Source organism: Odontesthes bonariensis, chromosome 3 (genome assembly GCF_027942865.1).
Source record: "Odontesthes bonariensis isolate fOdoBon6 chromosome 3, fOdoBon6.hap1, whole genome shotgun sequence".
Classification (NCBI taxonomy): Eukaryota; Metazoa; Chordata; class Actinopteri; order Atheriniformes; family Atherinopsidae; genus Odontesthes; species Odontesthes bonariensis.
In genome coordinates, this window is record NC_134508.1 from 29,688,233 (window position 1) to 29,713,521 (window position 25,289).

Genomic DNA, 25,289 nt, shown 5'->3' on the forward strand with positions numbered 1-25,289 from the left:
AATACTATTAAAAGTGAGACACTACACTCATCAGACCAGATGCAAAATAGCCTATTTCAATTAACTTCTCTCTATATAGCTAAAACTGCAATTACTTACGTTTGTCTTTTTGCCAGTTTGGTGCATCAAAACAAACTATGAACACACTGCTGACCTCACCATTAGCAGTGAGGTGATCATGTTACCAAAAGATGCTTATTGCCAGTAGATAGACAATATGTTAGTTAATTTGACCCTGTATTTTGTTAAGCATTTAGTAAACACAATAAAAGTAAACAAGTGAAATACCCCATTTACACAAGTATCAGAGCTCTTCAATTGGTAGTTGTTTAAGGGACAGCAAAAGCAGCCTCAAGTCTTTTTGGGATGACCTAACAAGCTTGGCACATCTTTTCCCTGTCTTAAAGGTATATGGTAGCCTGGGAATTCCCATGCTGCTTTGCGCTCGATTTCACTCTCACTGCAAAGTCAGCCTGGAAAACCACCGCCCTTATTTTTGCCTGAGTTTGGGAACCAATCACAGAACGGGGGGGCGGGGGGGCAGCAAGACGATGACGTAAGATGATGTAAGATGAGGGTTGGTCTACTACTGTAGACAACAAAGCAAGGCTGCTCAATTTCTCCATTGATAAAATAAATTCACAACTCTACAACATAAAAATTCATGTAGAATATAGCATATACTTTGTTGTCTACAGTAGTAGATCAACCCTCATCTTACATTGAAGCTCCCAGATCAAGGAAGTGACGTCGATGCAGCTTTAGCAGCAGAGAAGCTATTAGGCTTGTGTTGATAATAATAAACTCCTGGACTATGTACAAACTTCCAAATGCATCGTTTTGTGAGTACAGACCATATTTGTACTACTGTAGAAGTTTGGTGTCATGGCATGTGATTTTAGTGTGGTAATTTTCGAGATACTACCAGGGTCCGTTAGCGCTTGTACTAAGCTATTCGGAATAACTCAGTAACTCGGCTGATGTTCAGTCAATATCGGAAAAATTTGGCTGGATGTCACGGTTCAATTGACCCTAGGGTGAATCTACTCCGAACCATCACTTTAAGTAGCTTAGAGCGCAAGTTTACTTTTATTTTACTTTTTTTTCTTCTTCTTCCTCGTCGAATTTCTGTCGTCATCTGGTATAAGTGATACAATTGGCTATGAATCGCGCGCAAAGCAGCATGGGAAGAACCAGACGCCATTTGATAGACATTCGTTGCGCCCAATAAACGGCTCTAGGCATTCGTAAACCACGCCTCAATTACAAGAAAATGCACACCAAGTTCCAAGACCACCATCTCATCGAGATTGTGGAAGTGTCAGCCAGGCTAGGTATATGGATAATTTTCTTGAAAAAACTAGCCTGAATCACTTGACTCTCTGAAAAGCAGAACAAGCTAAACTGGTGCTGGCTATCCGTTCCCTGTCCAAAGAGTTACAGCTGCTCCCATCAGACGGTAGATACAGACTGCCAATATTTAGGACCAACAAGCACAGTAATTATTTTCCTATAGCTGCCGTTGTTTTCCCTAATATTACCCTGTAAGTATGGCTGACTGATAAATCCATTTTAACAACTGATTCAAATTTGTGTTTTGGGAAGATTGGCTTAAATAACAATTGATTTCATTTTTAACTTTCACTTTCTGCAACTCTCCCAGTAGTTCAGGCTGCTTCAAAGGAGAGTGTTGGAGGCAAAACTGCTGCGCGTTGAGATTGTGTTCGAAGGGTCCGGCTGAAACCAGGATGGAACAGGATGGGGACCGCGCATCAGTTTTCAACATGAAGGTCGCTCAGACCTTGGAGCAAGTCGCCGCAAAGGCCGTTGTCCAGTGAATTGCAAGATTAGACTACGAGAGAACCCATTTTCTACAGAAATTGAGGCAGATGCTTTAGAAGACCTGTGCTGAAGCCTCGGGGAGGATGACTGGGGCTGGTGGGTCATTGTTCTCCCCTCCACAGAACCTCCTGTACTTTAGACAGCGCACAATGTTGGAGGTAGGAGAAGAAATAAGATGGGAAGTTTGATCGTTGTTACATTTGTAAAAGGGGAAATTATCTATTTTTGTAACAGCATTCAATCTGTTCATTAATTGTTGTTTAAAAGTAAAGTAAGAAATGGACCCTTTAAAATAGGGTAAAATGGGTCTCTGAAAATTGGGAACTTTCTGTTTGCAATGACAGCCCTCCCCCCTTCTTTGTTTTAAATGTTTTAACTTTTTGTTTGGTCGAAACACTTGAAGCTCAAAGGGCAATTCGATTACACTGATTAATCCAAAGAGCTAATCTCAAGAAGTTGTTTTGAATATTTTTTTTGTGATTTTAAGTTTGTTGTTTAAAAAAAAAAAAAAAAAGAAATGTTTTAATTAAAAAGAAAAAAAAAGAGTTTCAAAGGAAAAAAAAGCGAGGCTATTAATTTACTGTCACCTATCTATTGTTAATGCCTGATGACTGTTTTTTGTTTCCTGTTGGCTTTACAAGTTCCTTGACCTTAAAAACTCTCTTGGTTTTGACTGCTACATGAGGCATCAGCTGTAAAACCTAAAACAGACAGGTATTTGCCTTTCTTAATCAGTTAGACACATATTGACTCATATCAATTAGCAGAAGCATCTCAAGGATTATTGATATCAGTTGGATGCATCGCGGTTTGATGTCTTAATACTCATGATAATATTACTTGTAGGCAGTCTGTTTGATGAGACATTATCAATTTGATTGCCTCCACAGCTTTTTACCTAAGTAATAGTGAGTAAATATGTGATTTTATTACTTAATTTTGTTCCCAATTTTAAAGGCGATGTTCTCTGCCTAGTCTCAGGCCTTAGATTATTTGACCACTGATATCTATGCGGCTTGGATGAGGCACAAAAAAGTCTTGTCAATGCAGTCTAGATCCAGGAGGATGCAAAGGCTGATTTACAGACAGAAGCTGCGGGTCATGCTACTGTGTAGTTGAACAAATTGTTTCAAAAGCAGACTTCTTGGATGAGCGAGTAAGCTGGTGAGAAAAGACACTGAAATTGTCCCTGGGAGAAGCTACTGACATCAAGGTCAAGTAGCTTGACATGAAGTGATGTGAAACAATGTTTGCTGAAGCACAAGAGGAACCATTTAGAAAGATATAAACAGTGTAATTTGCCTACAAGTTAGACAAAAGCGGGGAGCAAACTCTGCATAGGTAACCCAGGTGCCTGAGCATCCTATTCCCCCGAGAACATCTTTAAAGAAACTGATCATGCATGGAGAGCTGATTTTAATCCTCCAGGTTTTAGTTAAACACCTGCACTTGTCATAAAACTTCTATTGCTCTACCTATCTGCCTCTTTGGCCTTTTTGGTTTCTCTCACTTTCCTCTTCACTGCTTTCTAGACACAATGAGACTCTTGACAGGTAAAACCAATGCACCGTTGAGCACTGTGCATCTTGAGAGCCACTATGCCCAGAAAGGGGTGCAGTTGGACTTTCTATTTGTCTGAAAAGCTCTGTAAGTACTGTAATCATTAGACTACCGTCATAGACTAGAATGAAGAAGGATTTCAACAAGCCTTGCCTTCTGTCTCTGCCTTAGTAAATACATGTTAGAGGAAAGAATACGATGTTGTTCAAACAATATTTCCAAAGGAGTTGATCGCACTTTGTTTTTCACAGAGGAATTCTTTTCTTTTTATCAATAGACAAAATATTAATTGATCAGAATGGAATAATCTGGTCAATTCAAGTTGTTGATGGGAATTTCCCATTTTCTCTTAGTAAATAATAGTTGACTATAAATGTGGTCATCATTCTGGAGGTCTTATTTGACAACACCTGGAGCGCAGTCATTAAGCTGATTATGTTAAAGTAAAATTTTAACAACAAATTTAATTTATGACCTACCATATTTAAAATTTCACAGCTACCATATTTGTAATCAAACTTAAAAACTTAAATTAGACAAGCATGACCTCTAAGTAATGGACCTGTGATAACTTGCCTGCAGTTGGGTCTGCAGGGAAGACTCATAAATGACAGAACAGGCACACAGATTATTCAAATTATTAGGTTTGAGAACACCCTGTGTTCTGATGTTGATGATCTGTTGAACTCTTACACATCAAGTCCCTTAAATGTTTTGTATACCATTGCTTCTGTCAAGGTTAGAATGGTTAAAAGTAGGCAAAGGGCGCTGGAGAATCGACCGGAAATGGTCAAAGCTCCAGGTTCATTATGAGATTTACAAAGAAAAGCTATGTGTGTTCAACCAGACTGTGCGTAGAACACGGCAGAGTTATTTTTCTGAAATCATCAAAAACTGCAGTCACAACTCTCGTGTCCTGTTTGCTACAGTAAACAGATTAACAAAGCCTCCAGTTTCACTGCCTTTAGAACTCATTTCTACATCCAAGTGTAATGAGTTTGCAATATTCTTTAATGACAAAGTTCATGCAATAATTTCCACAACACAAATAACTACTCTGCAGCCAGCTAGACACCGAGAGCTGACACATTTCACACCTGTCTCTGACAAAACAGTCGAAGAGATCATCTGCAGTCTGAGTTCATCAACGTGTTGCCTTGATGAGTTGCCCACTAGATTCCTAAAGTCTGTGCTGAGCAGTTTGTTATCCCAACTCGCTCATCTAGTTAACATCTCACTCCAGACTGGAACATTTCCAAAGGCCTTAAAAACTGCTGTCATTAAGCCTCTTCTAAAGAAGAGCAATCTTGATGCCACAGTCCTGAACAACTACCGGCCCATATCAAACCTGCCATTCTTAAGCAAAGTCCTAGAAAAAGTTGTATACCAACAGCTTAGTGACTTTCTCCTGTCTAACAATGCTTTTGATACTTTCCAATCAGGCTTTAGGCCCCACCACAGCACTGAGAGAGCTCTGATCAAGGTGACAAACAATATCGGCCTGAACACAGAAGCAGGCAAAATCTCAGTCTTAGTTCTACTGGACCTGAGTGCTGACAGTTTGACAGTTGACCATGTAATCTTATTACAGAGATGAGAAGACTAGGTGGGAATCTCTGGTAGTGCTTTAAACTGGTTCAAGTCCTATCTGGAGGACAGGAAATATTTTGTTGAAATTGGTAACTGTGTCTCAGACCAAATGGCTATGACCTGTGGGGTTCCCCAGGGGTCAATCCTGGGACCCGTGCTGTTCAATCTGTACATACTTTCATTGGGCCAGCTAATACGCAGCTATAATGTGTCCTACCACAACTATGCAGATGACACTCAGATCTACGTGTCACTGATGGCAGGAGAACACGGGCCTGTAGATGCATTGCGTCACTGCATCGAACAGATCAGTGTGTGGATGCAAAACAATTTTCTCCAGCTAAACTCAGACAAAACTGAAATCATTGTCTGTGGCCCACAGAAACAAAGAGAAAGTGTTATCAGTCACCTTGAGACTCTCTCTCTAAAACTTAATAATCAAGTTAGAAATCTCGGGGTAATATTGGACTCAAGGCCTCAGTATGCTTCTCCGTCGCTATCCGTCAGCTCTCCGTCAGCTCTCCATCCTTTCGAAGTTCTCCGTCGACCATATAATACGACCATATTAGTCCAGTGCTCAGGTCTCTGCACTGGCTTCCTGTCGCTCAGAGAATAGACTTTAATACAGCTCTGCTTGTGTACAAGTCTCTTCATGGTCTAGCGCCAAGGTACATCTCTGACATGTTAGAGCCATATGAACCAACTGGGACTCTGAGAACCTCAGGGAGGGGTCTCCTGCTGGTGCCCAGAGTCAGGACTAAACAAGGTGAGGCTGCGTTTCAGTTTTATGCTCCTAAAATCTGGAACAGCCTTCCAGAAGATGTGAGACAGGCCTCAACTCTGACAATGTTTAAATCCAAGCTGAAAACAGTTCTATTTAGCGGTGCGTATGACAACTGAAAGTATTTCATCTGCACTCGTCGCTTTTAATTTAATTAATTAATGATTATTTTTTATGTTTTTTGGAATGATTTTATTGCCTTCTTGTGATTTTATGTAGCTGTAAACCACTTTGAATTGCCTTGTGTACGAATTGTGCTCTACAAACAAACTTGCCTTGCCTTGATGCTGCACACAAACCCACAAGGATTGTTTAGCTGCAGACTTCCTCCATGAACCTCATAACCATTAGAGCTGCTAGTGTTGCTTATTTTTCTTTAACCAAAATCAGATTGAATTTTCCCATCAAGTTTAACTTATTGCAACGCTATTAAACATATATGGGGACAAGATTCGTGAACATCAGTTATGATAGATTTCAGAATAATTATATTTACAGAAAAATAATAATATATTCTTGTTACACTTCCTACACCGAGCTGAACTCTAGACACCTGTTTTTTATGTCAAACCCTGACATGACAGGAAGCTGGTATGTACTGCAAGCAGACATGAGTCAGAATAAATGAGAGTTTATTACAAAGTAATGCAAAACTGACCACAGGGCTTGTTGTTATTGGTGCTGAACCTTTCTCCTTGCTGCCAGACAATCAGACAAATGATTTCACGCTTTGCTGGGATAGCTGTCTTTCAGCTGATAAGAGGTGACATTCGCCTGGCTGTCTCCCTGACTTCTTTGATTTAATATTATTTGACACTTCATTCGCACAGTGACGTGTCAAACATCATTATAACAGTGATACCAGGAAAATTGAAACTTTGCTCCTTGCTGTGTGTTACTTCTCAACAGGACAATGTATTTCAAGGAGAGATGTGTAGCAAATAGTTGCAGGATCAACACACTGTAATGATGACTTCTGTGCATAGACAAAATAGCTTTGACCTCTCCTTCTTTCTGGAACCATCCCCTGATTAATAGTACCGGTCACCTGCTGAGTGAAACACAAAACTACTTTGTTAATCAATGTTTTTTTTTTTACAGCTCTGCTTATCTTGTTTCTATATAATTGGTGATGATTTCTGATTGGAAGAGTCTGATGGAGGCAAATGATCTGGCACTGTCTGAGGCTCTTCAGAGTGAAACCCTAACTGAAAACTCAGCCTTCTCATTACTATGACTGTAGCCTTACTCAGGGTAGGCGGTGCCCTTACAGATTAGACGTTACATTTGCCAGACAAGGGCATGGACAATGTTATAAAGGTGAAGTAAATAAATTTTCCCTTTCGTTCTAGCAGTCTAAAATCCATCCATCCATCCATCCATTTTCTATACCGCTGAATCCGTCGGTCGGGTCGCGGGGGGGCCGGAGCCTATCCCAGCGGTCAATGGGCGAGAGGCAGGGTACACCCTGGACAGGCCGCCAGTCCATCACAGGGCCACACAGAGACAAACGAGACAAAAAACCATACACGCTCACACTCACTCCTAAGGACATTTTTAGAGTCACCAATAAACCTAACATGCATGTTTTTGGATGGTGGGAGGAAGCCGGAGTACCCGAGAGAACCCACGCATACACGGGTCTAAAATCATCAAACCTAAAGCCAATTAACAGCCGTTTTCACAGATAACTAGTGGAGATGTTCAGAAGATTGTGCAGGGCTACTAATAACACCAATATGATTCTAAATTATTAGTAATTATTATTAGACTTTCAACTAATCCCATGGCTGTATTTTGCATGAGAAAATGTCTAAACTTTGCTAACCTCTTTAAATCAATAAACTGACACACCGTGTTAAACAGTTTAAATAAACAACAGTTGTTCAGGAAAAGGTTGAGAGATTTGTAAAATTATGCAGTGAAGGAAAAAAACCTGCAACAGAGTTGTAGCACATAAAATAAATTAATTAATACCTGTAGATCTCCATTTATCAGACACCTAACAGAGTGGCACAAAACATTTATTCCATCATGAGGTTGCTCCTTTGCAAATTCTCTTTAGCTTTTCATTAAAGTAAGTTGTGCTGTTGATAGATCTGAGATGGGCAGCAAATAAAACAGAATTGGATCGAACATGCAGCATCAGAGAGGCACTACGAAATAAAAGAAGTCAATCTGGCTGAATGATTTCTGTTTATTGGAGGAAGAATTGAAAGCAGCAGAGTTATGCCAAGTCGAACTTTGCAACAGCTGTGATGAGGAACATTTAAAATTGTTATCATAGGAGTAACCACGGGATACAACAACTTTTTCATCATGCAGGACCTGTGCTGTTCTTAGCTTGACAGCTTTTTGTGAGCTTAGACAGTACTTTATTATTTTTATTTATATCATGAAGATCGATGACCAAGATGAGAGAACCTGAACAAAACTCGGAAAATCCATAAAATGACCATTGTTACTGTGTAAATCATCACACACACATACTCAAGCGAATACACACGATTGTACCTTTTGTGAGGACCCTCATGCTCAACTGTTACAACCAAATGTCTAACCCTTACCCTGAGCAAAATGTAATTTTAGTCTCAACCCACAGTTTTTGAGGATGAGTCACAAAGTGAGGACCAGTCAAAATGTCCCCACTTCCCACAAACCAAAAGGCCAAAGAATAAGAGAGAAAGATCAATGTTATTTTTTGTGTGGCATAGCAAGCACTTTAGAACTTTTAAACTTTAGATAAAGCACAGACACACATCTGTGACATTTGTAAAAATAGAAAAACAACTAAAGACTGACTTTTGATATGATACTGATTTTCATACTTTGTATAGATTCATATAAATTATTATTTACTGTATATTTGATATTTATACCAGCCGAGTCTGTTGAGAATTCACAAGCCATTTCACATTTCTATAAAGCATTTCACATAAAACATCCAACTGTATGTACGTTCTTCAGCTAAAAGAGCCTCGCGTCTCTGTCACTATGTGACGAAGCGACTTTTACACCAAGTCTAAAATCACAATTATATGACACCTGGGTTTGAGTTTAAAAGGCGAGCAGAAACAGCACTGAAACGATATTAATAGACCTACTACTGTAGGACTATCTACCTAAACTGTAAAGGAATAATGAGAACAAGAAAAACTGAATTAATTATTTTAAGAAAGAAGCTGAAATGCGGCACCACTTGCTGGGAAATCAGCTTCAACATCATCCAGCTCAGACAATCAGATTTGAGCTAGGTGAACTGAAGGGTGTTAACCATCTTGTAATGCACTTATAACGTACTGTTTGTGCATGTACCTGAGCGACACGGCAGTGTGGTTTCAGGACTGTGCACATTCAGTACTCAGAACTGCAGTTTTAGGAGTAACCATGGTGTATGGAATAATTTTGTACAGAGCCACAGTGGTAGAGAGATCAGGATCACTGACAATACTAGCTTCAGTATTTACCTGATACTTTTGCCAACCTTAACCAGAGATAGCTGGGATTAATGGATACGCCAACTGACTTGCTCAACTCAGGCATGATCACACCACACCGATGTCTGTCAGCTAAATCCTGTGCTGCTAGGATAGGCTCTCGTGTCAACGTAACTTGGACTGAAAGGTGACTAAAATATCTAAAATTTGTAGTGTGCGTTGATAATTTCAGGTCCTTTTAATAAGGGGTATCCATCAAAGGCATCCTCAACATCTCAGAGCATAGAGCACTGCATATTTTCCCATGCTTTTGAGATATAATTGTACTTACTTGCTGAATGCTTTAACCATTCATGTTTGACAGGTTGGTTGGTTGATAACACATTAGTCTGTGATGTGATGAACTCAGAACATAGATATATTTCTACTTCACTCTGACCTAAACTCTAAGCCTGACCGAGAAGCTTTAACACATATATGTAACCAGAGAAAAGTTTTAAAAAGATGGGGGGGGGGTTATATAAGTTAAACTTAGAGAGAAAGAATAGCTTCCTTATCTTATTTAATTCTATCTTGTTGAGGGTCACAACATATTCTAAAATGCTATATGTATGCAGATACAATGTGTTCCTAATGCTGCTGCTTTAGTATTCCCAGAAATTATGTAATGCACTATTGGAAGATGCATCCAGAAGATCCTAACAGATGAAAACATTACACATTGATTCATGACATGCATGATAGCAGAGGCTTATTCTTAAAGGGTTTGCAAAGAGAAGAAGTGCTAAAATTTTTAGAATCCTTTTATAAATTTTTAATCAATCAATGAGCTATGCCAGTGGTTGTAGCACAAGAAAAGAAAAATATCACGATTCATGTTGCCCTGCGAATAAAAATAATCTATTATTATTCGTCTGTGCTTTCATCACAAATGTCTCTGTTGACCATCTGGTGCAATTCATTTTGAGCTAACAACCCACAGATGATTGACCATTAATTTCAGTTTTTAAGGTGGTTTAGATCAAGGAAGACAGTTAACTTTGGCACTGCAATACTGATAGAATGGCAACATTCATACTTGATACTTTGTGGTATACTTGATATATACCACAAAGCTAAATTGTTTAGTGTTTAAGCATTTAGTCATGTTTCAGCCAACATCAAAGATAAGGTAATTGTGTCATTCAATTGAACGATTTGTTTTTAACATGACTGTATGTTGACTTTTGAAATAAGTAATTTGTTAAATGAGAGTGGATCATCCTTTCATGTCTCTAATGGATTAAAGGACAAGACCGTTTTTTTTTACATTGGGCCCTTGATTTCACATTATAACATGATGTTCTACTCACCCCTGCTTGTTGTTGGTAATTTGGAGCTGTTCCAAAGATATTCGAGAGGCGTCTGGCTGCTCTCTTGAGATATTCGGCCATGAAACGGTTTCCTATGGGCAACGTTATACAGGCACAAACTATGCTGTTTATAATTTATTAATTACTGTACACTAGCACTGATAACGTGGAGGTGCGTCGCTTACTTAAAAAAATCCGGGTTACTGTAATTTTGAATTTTTGTCGTAAAGTCTGTGTGTGTTTGTCTGTGGGCTGTCTGTGGTAGTAGCACGATGATGACGTCAGTAACACCCACTTTACGACAAAAATTCAAAATCACAGTAACCCGGATTTTTTTAAGTAAGCGACGCACCTCCACGTTATGAGTGCTAGTGTACAGTAATTAATAAATTATAAACAGCATAGTTTGTGCCTGTATAACGTTGCCCATAGGAAACCGTTTCATGGCCGAATATCTCAAGAGAGCAGCCAGACGCCTCTCGAATATCTTTGGAACAGCTCCAAATTACCAACAACAAGCAGGGGTGAGTAGAACATCATGTTATAATGTGAAATCAAGGGCCCAATGTCAAAAAAACGGTCTTGTCCTTTAACTTTAACAGATTTATATGCATCTCTAGTGTGTTTGCTAAGCCTCTGAATCCTGATTGCTTTTGATTAAAGACATTGCAGGTAAATAGAAGATCTATTGGCATCGTGTTTTACATAATCTGCCTTGAACCTAAATGGCTCTAATAGTATGCTGCTTGAATCAATGTTGAATAATCCCATTGTGGATGGAGAATGTCAGTCCACTTTACCAGGTACTTGAACAAACACTCAAACAATGCCGCATTGAGCAGGCTTTGTTTTACTGAAAAACAAACAAACAAAACCAAACCAAAAAAAACCATTTTAACCAAAGGTAACATTGCATTAGATATGGAAGCAAACCAATTTCTGTTATGTTTTCCTCATGGACTGTGTCTCAAATAGGAAGAAATCCCTCTTCCTCATTGTACTTTTAAAATCCTTTGGTGAGAAGAAGTAGTATCCTTTCAATCTACCAAAGATCTTAGATGGAATCTGTAATTCTGATTTACTTTACTTTTTATAAGCAACTGTAATGCCATTACACTTAATTGGCTCTTTATACAGTAGTAGCTGTCATTAATAGTGCCCAAATCTGCTATTCCTTCACTTGTCCAATTATATAGAATGTTTAGGCAATTCGCATGAATTGATGCATATGCACTTCAGCTTTAATGTCTGCAGTGCTTCACAGCTCTGTTAAGTATCATTAATCATTATCAATGTTTCCATGAAACAAGAAACTTGGATATTCAAGAAGTGGATCACGCATTTAGGTAGAACCACAACAGGATGTTCTCTGTTTTGGAGCTTGCATACTGTTTCAGAGTAGCATTATACAGTACCTTTGTGCATGTTCCAACTCGGGATACTTCTTGCTCAGGGCCACACTTTCTGTGTGGCTCTGAACAACTCGCTGCTGATTGGTTAAATCAAACAATACACATAAACAAACACGTAATACACATTCTATCTTGGCTCATTCCATTGTTGTGGTTGTTTTGATGCAAAAGGAATTAAAATCAAGGCACAAAATGTGAATAAATGTCCCTCATAGAACAGAAAAAGTTCAGAAATGTATATGAATGTATAACGATGGTAACTAAAGTAGAGCAAAGTGTGCGCCAGTGTTTGCACACAAGAAACATGCTTATATTATCAAGTTGAAATTTGATGTTCAGAACAGGATTTAACATTTGAAGAGACTTTTTATACAGACTTACATCAATATTACTGTGTCAGTTCATTTTTTTCTCAAATAACGAATGGAAATAGGAAATATGATAAAACTTGTTTTAGCATTTCATGTTTGCCAAAAAAAAAATGCATATTAGAGCTCTATGCATCAAGCTGACAAGAAAAAACGGCAGCGACAAAAGGACCCCTGCTGTGTTGTCTTGCTCTGCAACAGATCACAAAAACCAAGACAACCTAAACCTAAACCTAGGAGCCAACTCTAATGCACAAAGTAAGTGTGGGCAAGAGGACACGACTTTAGAGTGCAGAACGGAGCAGGAGTCTATCATTTATTCAGCAAAGTAAAAAACAGAAACAAAACAATGTTTGTATAAAGTCAGGTCATTATTAGTTCAGATTTTTACCATCCAACATGGTTCTAGCTCTGTTATAGGCTATCTGAATGTGTTGGACTCAAAAACACATGTTTCAATTCAAACGTATGGGTTGTTCTGAACATTTGTGCTTTTATTAAGCATTTAGGCTCCATGCACCAGAAAACAACACAGCTGAGGTTGATTAACTTACTACGGGGTGTGTTCACAGTCATTTAGAGTGATCCCTCATAATGCTCGACCTGATGGCGACTTAACAAGATGAATCGGGTCCCGATGGGGTCTGACAGAACTGACGGTGCATTGCACACCAAAAAAAGACAACAGACAGATGGTCACAGACATTCCCGACAGTCCCGACTTCAAGGATAAGAGCCTTTAGAGAAAGTGGAGACATTCTGACTGAAGATGAAGACTGAACATTTAATAAAGATGACTGATCAGTTGTTCTAGAAAACAAATAGACCCAACTTTCAGAATGGTTTAATTTTTCTTTTTAATCATTCTGTTTTCACTGTGTAAACTACACACCTTATACTTTATAACAGCCATGCACATCTTCTGACAACACTGCATGACCAGGATTTATTGCTCTAAACCATTGAACATAAGCACAGCTAGTGTTTAACATAAACACTTAAATATGACAGAGAAAAGTAATATGATAAACTTATTCAGAACATGAAAAAAAATCTACTAATTGGTTCTGAATTGAAGTAAGACCAACTTTCACTTCATACACTGTATTATTTACTCCAGTAAAAGTGGTAATTACAGGTCAAATGACTACGTGCAGCACCACAGTAGTCATATTTGCTCCCTCTCACATTTCAGGGCACTTTTTTGACACCCCCCCCCCCCCCCCCCCCCCTCTTCAGTGCAAAGCTGACCCTGAAACCAATCTGTTCTATTAAATCTCAAGAAAGTGAACAAGAGAAATAGCTGACTTGATCATCTATCCCATGGGACTGCAAGGGTATACAACATGTTGTTCTGATATTCACACAGAATCTCACCTTTGTGATTTCCACAGAGGGGGAAGCAGGAGACAGGGTGATAACAACAGAAACAAGAAGGAAGAACAAAAGAAGATGTGAAATGTGACTGATGATTAAACAGGAGGATAAGAAACAGTAAGAAACAATCTAATGTATATTATTACACACAAAGACATACGCCAGATGTGGGATATTAGCTTGTGTGACCTTCTGCCACTGGAAAGAAAGCACCATCCATCATAATCTGCGCAAGCTCAAGTTTAAATCAAACGTTGGTCTATCTCAACAAGGGACAGCTAACATCAAGGGCAAACTAACCTGCCACAAAGCCCTGATGAAAATGACCTAAACAATGTGAGTTTATATAAAATGCATGAATAAAGCAGGTTCAACTGAGGTTCAGTGTTCGACAGAGGATGATGTATGAGAGACCAAAAAGCTTTACTATAGATGAAAAATAATAGCTGTGTTTTTATTAACCTTTATTCACTCAGGGAGAACTTTCAAAGCATGTACTTTATATTCATGCCCCCACAGTGTCCAGTAATGCCACATTCCTGCTCCAGGTCACTCAGCCCTCCTTTGCTCAAGTGTAGCTCATTTTGTTTTAACCAAACTTCCTGATTTCCCGATACTGTGAGTTTACATCTATTACATCAAAATTAGCACATATTTGTTTTTTTTTTGTCTTGAGTCTTTTCCATTGCCACACAACCTTACTACTGTGGCTCTGAACACACTGAAATGAACTTAAAATCATTGACTTTTGTCATCAATCGTCACCAAAACAGGTAGACTAAAATTTCTCATGTCTTTGACATTTTGCCTGCACAATAAAACAATAGTTGCTCAATATGATGACCAACAAGTTTACAGAGTTTTTAAGTTTCCATCAACTTTGTGAAAAGCTAAATTTGAATAGAAAAAATATTGATGGAAACCCAACTGTTGACTTTTATATTGATCTTGCATAGCTATTGAGGTCTATGAAGGTTAGCCACATATTTAGGAGATTTAGGAAACTCTCCTGCTCTCCTGCTCCAACTGATGCTTCTCCAAATGACAGCTTTTATTTCAATTTAGCAAATTTTGCACAAAGCAAAATTGAAAGAACAGTTTCATAGAAGCCATAAAAGGCTGCACACAATTATTTCCGCATGTGCTGCAGTGCTCTTACACAAAAACAGAATTAGTTATGACAATTAGTCATTTGACTTTCAGCTTTTGTACAACATGCAAACAATGGACCTCATACAAAACCATTCATACAAGCAAACATGTTCTGACATGTTTTCTATTGTTAAGATCCCAAGAACTGAGGTGAAATCTCCACATCGGGGACGTTGCCAAAAATACATAAAACAGTTCATTATTATTTGTAAACCTATTTAGAATTTAAGTGTGAACAGCCCACATTTTTATCTCATAAATGCTCACTTATGTATGTGAAAATGCGTGTTTAATCCTAGTTTTCACAAACATTTACATCTGACCCTTAATGCATTTTTGAGGTTATGGTCGGTGAGTTTGCTGAATGTGACACAAAGAAATTAAGAATGAAGATACCAAAAAAAATATTCCTGTTTGTATGTACCAAAATAGTGCTGCATGCATTTCTAATTTCCCCTCCACACAGATGAATTTGAACTTTAAATCATCATTCTCTGTTCACTCTTTTCTCTCAGAGCAGCACAGTCTGCATTGTCTATCTATGGTGTTAGATGAGTTTCATTGACAATTTCAGCTACACAATCATCAGAAGTAATGAAGCATAGTGTCCCGAGGATGTGACAGGAAATTCATATTTGCCTTTCGTATTGCTCTCTGTTGCAGAGATGCAGTGGGGTTTGCAGCACTCAGGAACAATAGCATATCAGTGGTGGACAACGTAGAAGGACTGATGTCTAATCTTCTTTATTGTGGGAAAAAGACTATAATAAAACACTATTAAGCCTGCTAACTCTTGCTGACAATAATGGACCCCCCCTCCCGTGTCCTTTATTAACACGGCTATAAATTCAGAAAGCTTTGTTCAAAATCACATTCTCCCTTATGGTAAATAGAGGGTTTAAATTATTCTATTACATGAATAAAGTAAATTGCAGACATGCTTATCAGGGCAGGCTAATAACAATTTCAGCTTGTTTGGAATGTTTCATGATGAAATACGGAGTAAAAACCCACAAAATGTTTGTAGTCTCAGGGCCGAGTGATCTGAATACAAATACTTCAAATTATTTCTGTGAAAAAATCTTGTTTGATGACTCTTTCCTTTGACCTTGATGAAAAAAGTCATTGGGTTAAGAGAAGACTGTAGGGAAACATCTTAGGAACACACTTGCTCTAAGCTGTAATGTTGGTCTGTAGCACTGACACTACAGTTGTTCAACAATTGCTTTCGATACATCGTCTAATGCACTTTTATCACATTGTTCCACAATGTTTCTCTCAACTTTATCATATTAAAGATTTGATAGAATATTACTTTATTATCAGGGTTAATATTTAGAAAAGAGAACAAAAGAAGTAAAAGAATTGAAAAATATTGTTGTCACAGTCTGCTGTCATTCATCCTCCTGTGCTCATATTTATCTACACAGCACAATGGGATCGAGCATCGCTTGGAAACTTGCAGCTACAAAGAATTGTGTGAAGGCATTATCTCCTTTCTTTCACAATGGATGGTTCAGTGTATCCTACACTAAAGGAGATAATAAAGAGAGCACTGAAGCTCATTTCCTTAGCATTTGGAAAATTAGAACAGCTCTTATGATGGCTGCCCCTTAGATACTTACAGGTCAATTAATCCAATAAGGAAGGTTGATAAGCTTTTAGACCCACTGTCATAACTTCTAGCTTTTGTTTTGAGCCAAGCCAAGTTTGAGCCACAGTCAAACTCCAAACCCACACTGTGAGTCAATCAGATTTCAGCATGAGTCGTCTGCTTTCTCTTCATGAATATTGTTGTTGTGTTAGAATGCAGAATCCTTCATCTATCACTTATTTCCCTTTGACTGTACATCAAAATCTTTCACTAAACACATTTTAGGTGAAAAAAACAGTATAGTTACTCATATTACATCTATAAGGCCTCAGTTCAAAGTTTGTCACAACTTCTGTAAGACATGCTCCAGCTCCAGCTCTGGTATAACACCAAAGTCTGTGATACTACACATTGTATTACCTCAATAGGAATTTCAGTTTTAGCCTGTGTCTTACTGAAGTTAGCACAAAGTTTTAATGTAGATCTTGTATATGTGAAATAAATGAATATCACATATTACATAAATATTAGATATTCATATTGTTCTTTCATTTGTCTTTATACTTACAAGACATATATACATCTATTTATCTTTATCTTTGAATTATAACATTGTCAAAAATGGTTTCTGTATATATTTCCTAATTAGTTTTCTCTTTATTATACAGATGTATTTTTTTGTGGCTCCTCTATTGTTCCATAGTGTCACTCCATTTAAAAACACACTGTCACATGAAAATTACTCATCTTCTCTGTCTCAGTTGTTGTGGACACGATAGCCCACAATTAGCATTTACAGAATGTTTTAGTTTGTGTTAAAGGCTTTCATGTGTCACTATGAAACGATTTGTATATAATCCATTAAAAAAATACAGCATATAATAACAACCAAAGAGGCATTTTAAAACAAATCTGGTTTAATATAAACAACATATGCACACAGGTGACTTTTTCACCTTTATATGTCTCCTCACTTCGAATATACTCCCAGTGTCAAGTTATTATGCATCTATGCATTCTAATTGACTCCCCAACAAAAGAATATGTGACATCTGTGGAGTCTAATGTGACACAAGAGGAGTCATAAATGCAGCCAAAGATTTAACCCACAGCCAATTAGTTCCTCATGTCTGCTTCAGCTCTACTTATCTTCCTTCCGGCCTAATCACCATCACCAGAGGTATACCTAGTGGAAGGAGCTGCTGTTCTTAATAATTTGTACTTGAATTTCCTCCAACATGATGTGACTGAATGCCACACAATTAGCAGAGGATCTAGGGAACTTGCCTCCTGTGTCATATCATGGGCGAGGAAATGAAAATGTGGCAATTAATAAGCAGGAAGTTCTGTCCTGTCATTCCCTCCCTAATGGGCCAATCTGGTAATTCTGTGACTGAGCGCTATCACTGCAGCTATAACAAACGCTGCACTGACTGTGCAGGAACCTGTTGGAATATCAAAGACTGATGGATTTAACATGCAAACCCACTGTCTTACAAATGACTTTAATATGCAAATATCTTGTGTTTTGCAAGTGCATTTGAAAGGGAACCAAATTTCAACTTGAAACAATTATAAAGAACAAATTTACAAAACAGTCCTAAGTGTAATGCAACTCAGGCTCCTCCAGCTTTACATGGATAAATTGTCAAATTGAGGAGGACAATAAACCCTACTATGTGGCTTCAGTACTGACCCGTTGTATGCTGCCCCTATTAAGCAGCATGGACTGGATACAGAAACACTGAAACTTAACGATTTCCACAAATAATAATTGAATCATGAAAAAGAAAAAAATGTCACAAAATGTCCAGTGAAGAGGAAAAAAGGTAGAAGTGTTTTGTGATTTAGACACAGCTTTGCTTATGCTAAATGCCACTACCTTCCTGCTAAAATACTCACAACGATGGATCTAAAGTTGGTCTTTTTTTAGTTTGCTGGAGTACTTATGAATTTACACTGTTTACAATCTTTATTTGGTGTGTTATCATGGTAGCCTTATATTACTTGCTGTATAGCAACAAAGATTATGTTATCAGTTTTCCTAGTTAGTCATGAAAAACAAAAAAGCAAAGGTTTCACGGAAGTTCTTCCTGTTTATCCATGCATGAAAGTATGTACTAAATTTCATTTCCCGGGGGCAAAACCATGAGTCCAAAGCATAAATGCCACAAACTGCAGTGCCTGAAAATGCCACTTAAGACTGGCATCAAAATCCAAAATGCAGACAATGAAATGTCAAAGCTGAGACTCCATAATAGAGGATGACGTTAAGGGGACAACAATCTTTATATGTGAACATTAGTACAGCTCTACAGTAGGACAAGGCTGTTTTTTGCTTGAGCCTTTGTCAGTTTTGATTATTGGTGCATAGAAGTTTGAAGGTTTGGTGTACAAAGGTCACTGGCGACGATCACCACCATTTGGAAAAATGAATTGTGATTCATTTTTATCTTATTATGATTTGGAAAAGAAAAAACTTCTTTATAAAACCTCACTTTTATATGTAAATATAGGGAATGATCAGAGTGCAACCAAAAAGAATGAATCTGTAAAAGAATAAGAAAATTATTATCATTCTTATTCTTCTTTATCATTGCCCATCTTGTAGTCTATGGCTGTTCTTGCCTGAACTACTGTTACAGAGCTAAACTGACTGAGTTTAAAGAAAACAGATGCAAATATACAACTTTGCACAAACTGAGATCTCATCTTTATTAATTTGTTGACATGTGTGCTGTGCATAACACCTCATTGGAATTTTAAAATTCATGTTGACAGCATTTACACAGCAAATATTAGAAATGTTGCCGGTAGCACCATCAACAACAGAAACGTTTCTGTGGACAGAAAAAAAGTGAGGGAACAGACTAACTTGTTTGGTTTAGTTGAGTTTTGAAATGGTGGCGATGTTATATGAACAAAAACTTTATCTCCATAAATTCCTCTTCTAGCTTCATCCTTATACTTTATTGTGTCCACAGAATACTTCCATTGCTGTATATGCAAAAGTATTGGCAGCGTTTCAGTATTTGGCTAGTCAAGTTGATCAAAATATCCTCTTCATTTGCAGCGCAGCTGTATTTGTAGCACATGTATTGTCAAACTGATGGATCTTTTTACACGCGTTTACTGTTTATAAGATGCAATGCAATCCCCTCCGTCGAATGACGTATAAACCTCTCTTTTGTACTAACCTCATAAAATGAAAAATCACAGGAAAAATGTTGGTGATTTTACAGTTACAAATGGGATTCTTGGCTCCTGTTTGAATACAAAAGATTAAGTTAAAGGAACATTTTTTGCACTTATTCATTAACTTAATTCTTTGGTAACTAGTTTAGAAATTCAAACCAACAACCCTCCGGTATCCTTTCAGAAAGGCTGAACATCCTATCATCGACTGCCATCTGGCTATCTCAAAATAGGAATTTTGTTATGCCATAAAATTTTAAGATTTTCTGGAACAAATACATAATAATACATAAATTGTCCATAATCAAACAACTGCTACATGGTTACAGCATAGAGGCAATTTATAGAGCAGGAGAGGTACAAGCAGAAAAAAAAAAAATGTTAGAGTATGAAAATCAGAGTATAGGGACCTGTTCTCCACCCAAATGGTCAACCAGACACAGCTAAACACCAGTGGGAAACGTCTTATGTTATTTGCTTAAATGATATATAGTTAAAATAATAGTCAATGAAGAGAAAACAGTCATTGTGACAAGTGAGCAAACTGGATGCCTGATTAAGAACCAAAGAAACTGCAAAATATGAAAATGTTTATCTACCAAGACTTTTAAGGAGGCTTTTTGAAAACTTCGGAATTACTGTCAGTAAATGCTAAAATGATGTTGCATCTGCAATTTCTTCGACTTCCAACAAAGGGTAATTTACCATTCAGTACTACGGAAGCCCAGAGCGGACGTGGTACATCTAAACTTTTTTTTGATGGTTTCCTCGAGATAACGAGATAATTATGTCGTTATCTCGAGATAACGAGTTAATTTACCGATGGTTTTCGAGGCCACTTTTTCTCCCCTGTTTTTTATGTGTTCGCAATTTGTTTGTCTTGTAGAGATAACTTTCATATCAGCCCGCGTCATTTAAGGAGACGGCTGGCTCGACTGCAGCTCAACAGGCATTTACATCTGTGATCCTGTTGACATAGTCAACTTCATCAGTGACCAGCTGAGGGGACCAGGCCGTCTCCATGGTTACAGAATGATGCACGAGAGGTGCCGTTATCGTTTTCTCGAGATAACGAGATAAATAACTCGTTATCTCGAGAAAACGAAATGCTTGTCACACCAGCGGGATTTGCTTTGTGCATTTTCACAAGCAGAATTGTTACACAAACGCTCCACATTCCATCTTGGATTCATAGGCTACTTTATTCAGTTTTCAATGAAAGGGGGTAAAAAATGGTACACCTTTGGCAGAAATACATATAAACACATAGAAACAGGGGCGGACTGGGGAGAAAAAGTGGCCTCGAAAACCATCGGTAAATCAACTCATTATCTCGAGAAAAAGATTTAAAAAAAAGTTTATATGTACCACGTCCGCTCTGGGCTTCCGTACAGTACCATTCATCTTACACAATATTTAGTTTCTGGTTGGATGACAAGCTTCCTGGTGATGAGCTGCTCACATGCTTCTGCTAACCACCTTCCCACGTGTCTACCTTTACTCATGGTGTATCCCTTCTCACGTTTAACCTCCAATCAGCTGTCTCTCCATCTTGCTCCATTAGAGAGCGTGAAATGGGAAATGGAATGAAAAAGCTTTCTTTGGGATCTTTTTAAAAAGCCTCCTAAGTAGGTTACATGAAAAAGTAGGCTGCCTAAAAGGCTCAAGAGACCCAAGGAGCTACTGTTGTATCACTCAAGAGGAGTGGCATCCCACTTCAGGAGTCCACAAGAAAAGATGGAGGATGGAATAAGAAAAGATGTAGTATTTGTGATGTAGCATGTTGAGTGACACTGGCCTAAAATGTATCTCCGAGCACATTGATCAGCTAGAGTGAGGTGATGGCAAAGGCAATGCCTTATCAAGTTTACTCATATAAATAAAACTAAAACTTGATTATTCACCATTTATTTCTTTAAGGCAACAGCCTTGAATGAATGTTTTGGCCCTCTCTTCATAAGTGCTTTAATAAAAGTTGCTTTACTGAGGTAATTTAATGTTGTTCAAATGTTTTCATCTGAATTTAATTGAGTAGCACTTTATTAACCCCAGAAAAAATAATATTGTGTGAATCATTGATGAAAAATAACTAGATGAACAGATAAAAAATTTAGAGACATTCCTACTCCCAAACATGACCCAAAGGGGCATTTGTTCTTCCATCCATTTTCTAAAAGCTCTTTATCCAACCCGGGGTCATGGCCAACACGGATTTATCTAACATGCATGCTTTTGGACTGTGTGAGGAAGCCAGAACTGATGCATGCACGGTAAAACATCCAAACTCCCCACAGAAAAGCCCAAGCTGAGATTCTAACCAGGAACCTTTAGCACTAACCCTGATTTTTTTCAAACCCTAATCAAGAAATGTTATTTGTGAACAAGCTACAAAATGATTGCCTCAGCTGGATGACTTGTTGAACAGTGAAAACAAACAAACAAAAACTATACGAATCAGTTGACATACTTTTGGGAAGTTGAAGTACGTCGAGACAGGCGTGGTTGAAATCTCCAGAGATCACCATGAATGTATTGGGGTCTTGTTTTCTGTACCCTCAATCGGTTGCACCCACATGCAAACAACTTTCGCCTTGGCATGCTTACTTATCATAACAGATGGTAAAAAGTGCCAGAAGTAACAACAGAAATTATTACAGCAGCACAGCATTCAAACATTGTAAAAAAATGGTTTAAAAAAATACAATCAGGGCTACTGCAACAAGCTACCACTAGTGTGGTGCCATTCTAAAAGTCTGGGATAATATAGAAAAAACCCTAAAACACCTTAATATCTACAAAATTTTATTTCATGGCTAATGTAACTTGAGCAACTCCAGTTCCTCATTTCATAATAAGAACCAATTCCCACTAAATAATTTACAATTAAGCATGAAATTTGGAATAATCACACCTATGTTTTCCATGACGTGGAGTGGTGCAATATATATGTATATATATGCTATTATGTAGCAGGACAGCATGAAAAGAGCAATTTCACTCACGATCAGTTTACTCAGTCCCCACTTGAACAGCATCCAGAGGAGGTTTTTATCTTTATTTAACACTGACAATAAATGCACACGCTGGAAAACAGAAATAAAGGAATGACATTCAACAAAAGTCTTCTGTATGTTGTATAACTCTGGATGTCTCCAAACCTTTGACTGGCAGTGTTTATATATATATATATATATATATGTACCCTCTCTGCTCTGCATTTTTACTATGTGACACAAATCCAGGAAAGACATAAATGCAAACAACCAAGGCTTATCGACAGGATTGTTTAAGACACCTACTTCCTTCCATAAGCCACCCAGGCAAAAGTCAGCAAAAAAAAAAGATTTTCTTTAATGAGATACCACAATTACAGCCTGGAGACAAAGATAACATCTTATTAAATGATTGCTTACAGCACAAAATGCTCATACAATGGTGGCTTTATGCAAAAAATATTCCAACTTAATTCTTATTCATGCATTGTTCCAACGGAATCTAATAAAAACGAATGGCAGCAGAGTTGAAAGATGGATTAAAAAACAGCTGGCCTTTGGGTCCATTAAATCCGGTAAAAAATGTCAAGAAGAGGAAGTATGATATCTGGCATGAATGTAAAATATCATTCAAAGATTTTCTTCTCCAGAGGTCAAAATTCATCAAAAACTGTTTCTGAAAATTTCATCATAACGTCTACCAGGAGAATACTTTCTAGGATATGTATATTGCAGTGTTTTTAAATTAATATAAAAAACATTGACATTATAGTTATAAAATAAATTTGTTTTCATCACACTTACGGAGGAATACTGCCTGCTGTACATGTCAGAGTAGTTCAATGTCTTTTGATAATATATATAGACCATAAGATATGGGGATCAAACATGTATGTAATGAGTCAGAATAAGAACATAGTCTTGTGTGATATGTCTTATTGATAATTCTATTTCTTTTCCCCACCACTACTGCTTAATAAAGATGTATACCCAACCCACAGCTATCTGTTCAGCTCAATCACAACAGCAAAGGTCTTCCATCGTCTGATGTTTCTAATTAAGGAATCTGAGCAACAGGAACTTTGTTTTCCCTTGTTGGTTCAGTAAAGCGTACCCCCGGGCTGACAGAATTCATACCAAGATGAAAAACAGGGTTCCCTCTCTTGCATAATTTATTTTCTGAACATGAAGAAAAACGTGGCAGCAAATTAAGTACCAACAACAGATGAAATAAGGGCATTAGCTTTCTGGGAGAGTGCATATTCTGGTTTGAGTTTATATAGCTGAAGTCAAAATAAAAACTTTTCTTGTCTCATATGAAATAAGAAAAGGACATTTATTTATTTATTAACGGGATCTGTTTGATTTGTCTGTGCTGAAACCAAATAAACCTGCTACTTCTGCAGTTCGCATTTTTGCTGCGTTGAAAGTGATATATTTGTATGGATAATTTGATGGTAGCTTGATTATTATTATACCAGATTATTGGAAAACACACTCTACATAGGTATTTAAACCGATCAGAAAACACCTTTAGGTATTGTATTGTCAAAAAGGATAAAGCAGATAAAATAACCTTTTTGGTAGTTTAATTTGTAAAATACGGTTTAATTAGTGAACTATGTTTGATCCCATATTTCTGATGTTGTTTCAGATTCACTATACAGTATAAATTTGAGGGCAGTCATTTATCAAACAAACTAGGATACATTTTTTTTAGATGACTCAATCAGTACCTGGCCACTTTTCGCAAACCAATTAAACACAACCCCCTCAACAAATCTAGGTGGTGGCATGTTAAATTTGAGTCCTGCCCTCAACGTATGCAGCTACAGCGCTGCAGTTTGCTGCCGGTCACCAAGCGCCTGGTCTGTCAGCATGTAAAAAAGAAATTTCTTAAAAGATAACCTCATATAACTACCTAAACTAGGAAACTGCCAGACAACAACTGGGAGGAATTTTTACAACTTCATGCTGTAATTTTCAACTCCACTGGCAGACTTTCTTAGAGTTACCTTATTGCACTTATTTTACAACTTCATCTACAATACATTTTACCCTCCTATACATGTCCCTTGTCTTCTAAAACATTTGTTAAAGGGAACATATGATATTCTGCCTTATTTCAGTCATATAGATAATGTTACAATGTCAAATGTGTTAAGTTCAGATTGGCAGCACAGCTCCCAAGAGTTGCAAGCCATCACCAATCTGGTTGGTTAATCATAAAAGAGTCAAATTTTCTTTTCTAAAATGTGAATCGTGCAAAAGCTCCTGGACACTCTAAAAGGGTCCTAGAGTTAAAATACTGTTCCGGCTGGAAATTGTTCTCAATCTGTTCACAATTGTGATGATTTTATTTCAACCACATCACACAAATCCACTCATTTACAACAAATTTTGTTTGGAACAAGGAGTTCTGCAGCCAAATTAGTGGTTTTGGTGGGGGCACATTCATATTCTTCAATAGATTGGAGCATTTTGCTCTGGTTTTATAATGGAAAACAAATTGCATACCGAAAGAGTGTATATACTGCAAGTACACACACCTACGCCATTACCCAAATGATTTAGAGTAGGCTATTCAGTGTTACTTAAAATCTGATCAAACAACATAACAGCATTAACAGTCAACA

At 37.6% G+C, this 25,289-nt stretch overlaps 1 protein-coding gene across 2 annotated transcripts in view; it reads right to left on the reverse strand.

Annotated features, from left to right (window-relative positions):
• LOC142377413 (A-type voltage-gated potassium channel KCND3-like) overlaps positions 1-25,289 on the reverse strand; it is a 137,694-nt gene that overhangs the window by 45,334 nt on the left and 67,071 nt on the right. The gene's annotated exons all lie outside the window — the stretch shown is intronic.